Here is a 10,085-nt window from a genome sequence, read left to right on the forward strand (position 1 = left end):
CTGTATCCGCTGTGGTCGACGGGGCAGGAGTACCAACGGTAGCGGCTTCGAGCCGCACGAGAGATGCCAATGCGGCGGAAGAGTTGGCGATAGCGCTCGCTTGCGTCGGTACCAAGGCCACGACGATTTTAAGTGACAGCAAAACTGCAGTAAGAAACTTCGCGAAAGGAAGAATCTCGGAAGAGGCCAAACACGTCCTCGAGGTGAGGCCGATAGAACGTAACATAGAGATAATATGGATCCCAGCGCATGAGTCTATTGCAGGAAATGAGGCTGCACACGAGCTTGCCCGAGCTCTCTATCACCGGGCGGCCGCAGAGCAGCCCTCCCGCATAGACATGAAAGATAGCCTAATTTCATACCATGAGATCACGGAACATTACCCAGCAAACCATGAATATGCAGAGGATGTCCACTAATGGTCCTAACGTCCAATGTCTATGTATGATATCCTCTGCATATTGAGAGGACTATCGGATTCAGATATCAGTTAGTGGATATTCAGATGACATTCATACATGTTTTTCTTTCAGCACAGTGGAAGATTTGGAAATGTGCAAACAGCTTACCAGGAAACACATTAAAATTATGTTGCCTTTAGATTTTAATTTTTCTTGCTTTCGCAATCTGAAGTTTTCAGGAATGAATTATTTAAGCAGTCAGCAATTACATGCTTTGATTTTATTTTATGCAAGCAAATGCATGTGCAGCACGATTATTTGAAGAAACTTCTCAAGTTAGACTGAAAGCCACAAACGCCGCGAATTTCAAACCAGAACCGTAACTAGAACTCTATTGACATTAGGCAGCCCAACGGCCATGGGCATCATCATTAGCCGCGGCGGCCGCGAAGCGATGTTTTCTTGGTTCCTTTCAGCGTTCCTTTGCCCATTTTATTTTTTCGCGTGTTCACATTTTCTTCGTTGTGGCGGCAAGCTTGTGCGCGGCGTACACCGTCCTGTGCCAGCATTGTGCAGTGTACTGGGGGACTACGTGAAGGACGGCAATAATGGTGAGTTTTTGCACACTTTTCTTTCAAACAAGTGTTAGTGTTCGTTTGTGCCATTGTGCAGTTTTCGTGCTAGCGATTTCACCAGCCGGTTTGTCGGTTCGTGGAGTGCATAGATAGCTTAAAAATGCGTGGCGTTTAGTTAACTGGATTTGTCCCCGAAGTGGAGACATGGTACAGTAGTGGCGCGGGAATGCCTGTGGCGGCCGCCTGGCATGCTATGACCCTCACTACAAAGGTAGACAGTTTCCAGTCTCCGGCGGCTCAAGAAGACAGTTTTGGCAGATCTTGTGTTGGTGTAAAATTTGCTAACAGGTCCCCTTTCGTTGCTGCTCTTCTCTTCAAAACTAAATGGGCTTTGTTTTAAGTCAAGCTCTTCTGTTTAAATTTGCCTTTTGCGGTCTGACATTGCTTTTTCATCTTTGTGCTTTTAAAAAACCTTTGTGGGTTCTTTCTTACTTGTAATTTTCTCCTATTTCAGTTGTTGCTCACTTCATGATATTTGGTTCTTGACTATTTTTGCTTTCAGCTTGTGGTTTCTATAACTTTTGCTGAAAATTTCTTGTTATTGCAGTGTGTCAATGCAAGTAGTGCTGTGAAAATTCTTGCTACTGTTCGTGTGCCCCATTACGGGGTTACATTATATAAAATGAGAGTTGCAAATTGTAAACCTGTAATGCAACTGGGTGTGACCATTCTTCTCTCCTGTTCATTTTCAGGTATTTTGGAGAGCATGTTCAGAAAAGAGGCTGTCTGTATGTTGTCACTCACTAGCTGCATTTGCTCCATCAAGACAAAGAGCTGGTATGAAACTGTTTTTCGTGCTTCATTCTTACCCAGCCAACCATGAATACCCTGAGCAAGGCGAGTTCTTTTGTTGACAATGAAATAGGCGGTGAGCTTACTGGGTAGCACTTGTGTAAGCTCACCGTCTATTTCATTGTCAAAAAAAGAACTCGCCTTGCTCAGGGTATCAACGTAATCGTGCACTTATCTTCTTGGTCCTGTTAGTCTCGGCAGCTATACTGTGTAATCTCACACATGCAGTTTACTGCCGTGTCATAAAAGCATTCGAGAACTGTTTGAAGCACTTGCGGTTTTACGAAATAAACAGTTGGAAGTAGCGCTCGTCCCTGTCTGTTCCCTCTGCGTCCTTGTTGTTTTAGCGCTTTGAAAAATGTCAAAACTGCACCAACTAGCCCGATCCGCTACCCTTCTGAATAGTGTTGATGAAACAAGAGGAAACAGATGAGCTGCAATATTTCGACTGTTCATTCATTACAGATGCCGTGAAGTCCAACAAGCTGTTCACAACTACAGTGTGCGAAATTGAAGGTCACATTAAAAAGTGGCTTCAGCACGCTTCATGCCGTTTGAAGCTTAAGGAGGAGAGGCGTGTCAAGAAGCAGGAGGTAAGCTACATATTTCAAGGTCAAGTTTTATGTACACTGTAAAAACTAACAGGACACACATTTGCATTTCATCTCGTATTGCCAAAGCTTATATCCCTGTGCATTGTGCTGCCCACTTTGTTTGGAAGATGACCACTTTAAACGCAGTGTGTGCACACGTGTAGCATGCACCAGCTATCAGTTTTCACAAGTTGCCATGTTTGGATATGAATATCCTGAGCTATACCGACAGTCATTATTTCAACTGCAAGGTGCTTGCCTGCATTGCTGCTGCTGAGTTACTTTTTCGAAGCCGTGATTACATTGATGAACATGGTTTCCTTCATAGGCACCCATTTTAACATTTTCTATATTTGTGGCATTCGTGTTAATTGTGACATCACTACTGCTTGACACTATATGTATATGCATTGCTCTATTTACAGGCCTCCAGTGCACAGGCCCCGCTGGATGACGCCTAACCACCATTTCAAGAATTTCAGACAGAAAAACGCCATAGAACATGTGATGAGAAAGAGCACGGCGACACAACGGACTGACTAGCAACTCGATTTTATTCCGCCAGAAGCGAAACATATACAGCTGGGAAAGGTATGAAAAACAACAAAACGCTAGGCATTTTAGACAACCTAGATAAAGAAAGTGCAGTTATTGTAGGTGCTTTGCGCAGGTCGAAATGAGAAATAGCATATTTCTTTTTCTCGCGGTTTTGTGGATGGCTTGCTGACGCAGCTCTGGCCTCTCGGGTGAATGGTAGCGCCTCAAAGATTTTCGTTGCTTTCTTTGTTTTGTATTTCTTAATGAGACTTGTGTGGTCCAGGAAAGGTACGCAGTTTTTTTAAGGGGCAGTTCTTGCAGTGTATGATTATATTGCTGCCTGTTTTATGCAACATGGCATGCTCGCTTAGTGTGGTGTTCAGACAGTGGCTTGTTTGCCTCACATACATTCACCACAAGATACTGCCATATCATACACCACACCTCACTGACAGTCAGTTCTTGATGGTGCTTAATGGTTCGTCATTGTTGACACACCCGCGCGCCAAGTTAAGTGCTATGCGCTGACATGTCAACAATGACGAACAATTATGCCCCCTATGTGACACAAACGATCAAGAACGTTATACTGACTGTTAGTGTGGTGTGGTGAAGGATACGCCACTATCGTGTGGTGAAATGTACGTCAGGCAAATGGGCCGCTGAACACCACACTAAGCGAGCACGCTGTATTGCATAAAATAGGCAGCAATATAATCATACTCTGCAAGAACTGTCCCTCAGACAACTGTGTACCTTTCCTGGATTGCACGAGCGTCATTCAAGAGATACTAAGCAAAAAAAACAATGGAAATATTTGAAGCGCTATCAATCACCAGAACCCATGGCCGTGTCAGCAAGCCATCTGTAAAACTGCTTGAAAAAGAATTACGCTATTTCTTGTTCCGACCTGTGCAAAGCACCTAAAATAATTGCACTTTCTCTATCTGGGTTGTATAAAATGTTTTGTGTTTTGTTGTTTTCCATACCTTTCCCAGCTGTATATGTTTCGCTTCTGGCGGAATAAAATCGAGTTGCTAGTCAGCGCTTTGTGTTGTCATGTTATCTGTTGTCCAGTCTTCTGCGCCGTTTTCCCTTAAATATGATGTACCATGTTGCCAAAGCCTCCACCCAGGTAGCACTGAAACATTGCGGTAATGTTACATTTTTGTTACGCTCAAATGTTATTTCAGTGTCCTTTTTTTCTAATGTTTTTGTAATGTTACATATGAGCGTTCGAATAACCTTCCCCAAACATTCATGAAACATGTAAACAACATAAATGCAACATTCTCGAAAATGGTGAAGCAGCCCCGCACAAGCATTCAGGCCTGCCAGTGGTGACGGCACACAACTTGCAACACTTTGCAAGAACCAACAACAAGAGCGACACACTACAGCACACCAACTCGTATTCACTCACCTCCAAACGGATATCATGCCGCCGAGCTTATATACTCGCTACTGCGGGATGCCCCATGAGTGACAGTGGGGAATGGGTAATAACTAAAGTTTTGTGACAAAATAGTGGGGCTCTTCATGTAATCTATGGCGAGTACTATCTAAAAGATGTGGTTACAAGGTACTGTTAGTTGAAAAACATCTTTACTCTAAGAACAGTGAGAAAATGTCTGGAAATCCGTGCTCGAAATATATTTGCAATGTTGTTTTATAGTTGCGACTCTAACATTATAATAAAATTTAGAAGATTACATTAAAACAACGTTTGTTTAGAATGTGAAAGTAACGTTTCCTATGTAACTTATAACGTTATATGTTAATTTTTAATGTTAATGTAAAGTTATTATGCAACATGTAACATTACTCCAACTTACATAACATTTTTATAACACTATTCTAATGTTCTGTGCTACCTGGGCACATTAACACCTTTTCAAACTTGTAAATTTGTAAATAAATTTGAGTACACACAGAAACAATGTTGGTTTTTTTGGCGGCTACAAAGTATTGCGGCCATATAAAACTGATATAGTATTCTATATATATGTTTAGGGGAGATCCCCGAAAATTAGGTATGTTTGCAATAAGGTAGCAGTTTCTCCTTAATGTCCACCCAAGTGCAGCATCGAGGCTACATTCCAGTTGACAGCAGCATCATAGGTGAAAAAAAAGTTGCCATGAAAGCTGTATAGCTGTCCTTTGTAGTTCATATGGTTGCACTTAGGTGGACATTAATGAGTAATTACTGCCTTATTATAAGGTTATGTAGTGCTATAATGTAGCTCCCTGTGCCAAAAAAAATGTTGCCTAAAAGTCTACAGAATGTCATTGAATATTGCATCAATATTGCGTGTGGACATGCTGCGGGTTTTCTATAGATGTCCACTCGGGACAAAGTTGACATTGTATGGATCTTATGTCAACATAATATTAACTTTTATAGACATCATGTGGACATCAAATATCTTATGTCAGATATTTAATAAATGTCCAGTGGATGTTAAGTGGTTGGCTGGGTATAAGCTGAGCAGGAGGGTCTATCCGCCGCCCGACCGTTCCCTCACAAAAGAGGAGGCAATTGCGTGGAGAAGATTGCAAGGGGGGAATCATATAAGCCCCTTCTGGGTATACATAACCATCTCCAAAGAGGAGAAAGACCAATATTGTATAACGTGCGGGGAGAGGGGCACTCTCGACCATGTCATACGGGAATGTGCTGGAAGCCCGGGCGCCGAGCAAAATATAGAAGATAGAGAAGCCTGGGAGACCTTGCTGCGGAGCGAGGACCCCGCTAAGCAGCAACAAGCCATCCGCCTGGCGGCTGAGGCCGTGAAGAGACAATGTGTCTTCACCAGACCTTAGTTTGCGAGGCTCCTAAGTAGGGCTCCCTTAGGCCTGCGTGCCGGGGGGTCCAAAAAGGAGTCTCCTTTCGGTGGAAATAAACGTTTTGATGATGATGATGATGATGCGCCGCGCGCCGACCGCGGAGAGAGAGAGAGAGAGAAAGAAACAACTTTATTGCCATATATTGGCGGGAGTTAGGGCAGGTGGGCTTGGTGTGGCTCTTCGACCAAGGAGAGCCGAGTATCCATGACGATAAGCAAAATTAACTTGACGTAACCGGGGATATACCGTACCTCTCGCTACATATAACCTGGGGCACTGCCAATTTTTTTTACCATGAGCCCATTCACCTGCTTTCCCTCGTGCACCACCGCAATGGTGCAGATGCCCTCCTCAGTTGGACCCGCTGCATCCACGTAGTATATGCCTGTCTTTTTCCCGTCGTAATTATGTATAAATTTTGCCCTGGCTTCACGCTTCCCCTGATTTTATTCCCAATTCATATTTTGGGGGATCGTTTCATGCCTCCGGGAGGTCGACTTTGCGTTCGGTAGAGGGGAGCAGCGCGAGAATGAAGTCCCGAAGCACTTGCCTAGCGGCACTGGTCACCGAGAGCCCGGCAATTTGGCTCGTTCTGCGGGCCTCAATGAGCTCCTTCATCGAGCTGAGGACACCAAGTTGGAGCAGGCGCTCAGTAGACGCTTTGGCAGGGAGTCCACCTTTTCAACTGCCGCCCGAATCATCGCGCCGAGGTTCCCGCGGTCGGCCGTCCTCAGCTTGAGGTAGGGCGCCGCATTGCTACCATTGCTAATTCAGGCAGATGGCAAAAAAAAAAGAATAACCCATGTTGGAAAATTGAGACAAAGACGTTTTCTGGGGAAGAGCCAATGGGGTGGGGCCGCTTTGCCTTCCAAAGCCATTGATCAATTGTTCTTGTATTGTTTGCTTGTTCCTGAGGTCGTTTTTGTTGTTTCCAGAATTTATGTATTGTGTGCCCACCCTGCGAAGGTCTTGTAAAAGATCGCAGTATCAATAAATAAATAAATAAAAAATACACCACATGACTGACGATTAACGCCTGAATCAGGCGAACGGTTTCTTATTCGAGAAGTCCACCGTGCTTGCCGGATATCCTGCCAATCATCCTGCTAATTGTTTTGCGGGTGGACTTTTTTGCAAGGCCGTCGCATTGTTAACCGGTTATTAATTTGTAATCCCAGTACCCGAAGCGTCTCCACCACTGGTATCTGGGTGTCGATCGTTGACGTAAATTTGCATGTTCTCGCCTAGGTTTCTATCCTTTCTAATGTGTAGGAGTTCTCATTTGTTCTGTGAGTCAAGAAAAACAGACTGCTCTTGCAAAGGAGGTTTTCAATATGCAGTATGGTGTAAATACTTAAAGCTACACCCACAGAATTCTTTATCTCATTGAACGAAGTCAAACTATTTCTACTCTGCAGTTCCAGTAATCTACAGGCCCGAATGGCTCGAGTAGCAAGTTCTACAAAACGTTGTCGCCTTCCCTAGCTCCTGTGTTGTTTAAAGTTTTCAGGGTTGCTTACGATCTTTGCTTTTTACCTTCCACATTTTATGCCGGACATAATATACTCAATTCTAAAAGCACGAATAAGAGCAGACTGACTACCGAAGGGTATACTGTCCCGTTTCACAGTGTAATGTTCAGTACACGGGCCTCTATTATTTCACCTCCATCGAAATTCGACCACTAGACTATAATAGCTCGCATCGAGCATGCAGTAAGCACGCTGCGGGCTCCCCTAGTGCCCGTGCACCAGAGCCCACGTCCATTGGCGTCCGGAAGGGGGGGCATCCAGAAGAAGGGAGGGGGGGGGGCAAGGCCTGGACAATTCTTTGCTCATTAATAAATTCCAATGTTTGTTCTCCAAGTCTAGCACTAATTTGCTGTCTATAATTTTTGTTTCATATGCGCAGTTTAGACCACAAATAGTTCCTTTTTGGTGCTAACCTACCGCCTCCCCCATACCCGGCCATCGCGGGTGCCCCCCGTGGAAGAAGTTCTGCGGACGCCCTTGCCCACGTCTTAGCCAGGCGGTGGTGACAACCAAGCTTGGCTGGGCGGACGCAGTGCGGTGCCATCCCGCTGGATAATGGAAACATTCGATATGAACGGAAAACATCCCCCCTCCCTTATAAATTTATAACCTAATTATTGCCTCAGGCTGCTCTCTTTATCTGGAGTGCCGAACGCGGTTCAATATGAGACGAAAAAATATATTTTGAAAATTACTCAGGGGGTTGACCAGGTGGTCGATATGCTCGGCCTGTAAATTTTGGCCGAATATGTATGTTTCGTACTACTACTAAATGACAAAATACACGTGCAGATTCGCCTCTGCACAGCTGCACCAAAAGAAGGCGAAGGTGGGGTACAGTAAGTGCCCGTATTTTCTAGCTCCTTCCGATCAGGGTTTTAATATGAGCGAGTTAAGGAGCTTGCGAGGTGGAAAAGCTGGCGGCGTCGCCGCCACATCGTAAGGCAACCGCTGCTCCCGCGGCTTCATCGCGTCGTTAGTGCAGGAAAAACCATCGCGGAGGCCACAAGGAGTGGTGTGTGTGTATGACGTCACCGTGCGTAGCAGATAGGTTCCATTGTGCATGGGGATTTCTAGCAGTGCTTGAGTGATACCACCATGTGGATGGTATAAAGAGCGGGCCCTTTTCTTGCTCTTAACAAATGTGTGATGGAGGCCGTAATGTCTACCGGTCCGAGGCTTCCTTGAAAATCTGCGGCTTCCCTGAATGCACTATCGGGGACAAAATAGTGTGGGATGAGAGTTCTTCGAAAAACTTTTAATGCGAGAGTATTCTATATGGTTCTGTCACGTCAGGGCATGATCATGCTTTCTGAAGATAAATGAGTGAAAGTGTGATTGTTGCAGTAGGAAAAATTTGATGACGTGTAATTAGTTCAATATAGTTCGGGTTGTTCGTTTTCGGGTAAAACCCGATTTTACCCGATTTTTGCACCCCGAGCGTGTTCCTAAAATATCGGGTAAAACCCGATTTTTCCCGATTTCTGAAACTTCTGTGCCCACGGAATTGCTGTGCCTCCAGTCTCAGACAAAGAAGAAAACCAGTTGACATTGTTATTTCACTTCAAATATTCTTCTGTCGTTTTTCATGAATACATTTTTCAAAATTCACGTTTAATCCTATGAAAATTTTCTTATGTATACCACTACACCTTGGCCAATCCCCCCACGTGGGTATGTGCCATTATAAAGAGGTGAAGAAGAAGAAGAAGAAGATTGTGGAAACTTGGAGCCGTACTCGATCTGTTCCAGAAGCGGCTGCTGAGTCAGTCGTTTGATGACTACCGACCCCTCTTTATTTCCGTGATGGACGATGTAGGCTCGCTTCACGAGGAGTTTAACCAGTACGTGCTGGAAGCAAGCCCCACAAATGAAGGTGTTGAAGTGATGGACTATTGGAACGACGCAACTGTGCTTTACCCAAGGCTAGCAAATGCAGCGTTGTCATTGTTGTGCATAGCTAATGGCGGCTGTGACGTTGAGCGAACATTCTCTCAGCTAAGGTGTACCTGCAGAGACCAGAAAGGTCTCGGATGGAAACCGAGATGTTGCGCATGCAGATGATTATGTATGTTAATAAGGACGTGTAGAACGTCGATGACCAGCCCTCGTGAATAAAATGTTTCTTCTCAAAACTGGCCGTTGCCTCTCACTGCGAGTAATAATTACCAAAGAAACGCAAAATTTTGCAATACTTTCTTGAAAGCAGCCCAAAATATAGCCCTAATTGTTACACACCGGTTACAGCAAATCGAATAAGTTATTAGTTTGCAAATTTAAGCCGATAAAACCCGAATTTCGGAGATTTTCCACGAAAAACCCGATTTCTCCCCTATTATCAAGCCGAAAAATAACGCCCGATTTTTACCCCCCGAATTTAAAAAAAAAAAAAAACCCGAAAACGAATAACCCTTAGTACGTGAACGTTTTGATTTCCATTTCTCCAATGCGGGTAGCCGCAGTGATTTTTGAAGAGAAAGCTTGCTACCTAGTCGCCTGTTATTCTATGAAGGCCTAAATGCTCCTTCCTCTGGCAACAATATCAGACGAGTGGGCAGCAAAGTGGAGCTACAATAAACGTTTTTCCAAAAACTCGCGTCCTGCAAACTTTTGTTTGAGACAGTAGATGGACGGGTGCTCCACTATCAGGGAACGCTACCGCATTTCAGGTGGCGCTGAAACATCTTCCATGTTTTCTTTATACCTATATATCCTCCTTGTACCTACATTACAACACAGAAACGCAAG

General features: G+C 44.4%; 1 long non-coding RNA gene across 1 annotated transcript; it reads left to right on the forward strand.

Moving 5' to 3' along the window:
* Positions 1–720: 720 nt before the first annotated feature.
* Positions 721–2,984, forward strand: LOC149347958 (uncharacterized). Its single transcript, XR_016292225.1, has 4 exons — positions 721–1,012; positions 1,729–1,813; positions 2,294–2,421; positions 2,847–2,984. It is a non-coding gene; the product is annotated as an uncharacterized LOC149347958 (long non-coding RNA).
* Positions 2,985–10,085: the final 7,101 nt, after the last annotated feature.

Source organism: Amblyomma mixtum, chromosome 4 (genome assembly GCF_055824585.1).
Source record: "Amblyomma mixtum isolate Tamu chromosome 4, ASM5582458v1, whole genome shotgun sequence".
Lineage (NCBI taxonomy): Eukaryota > Metazoa > Arthropoda > Arachnida > Ixodida > Ixodidae > Amblyomma > Amblyomma mixtum.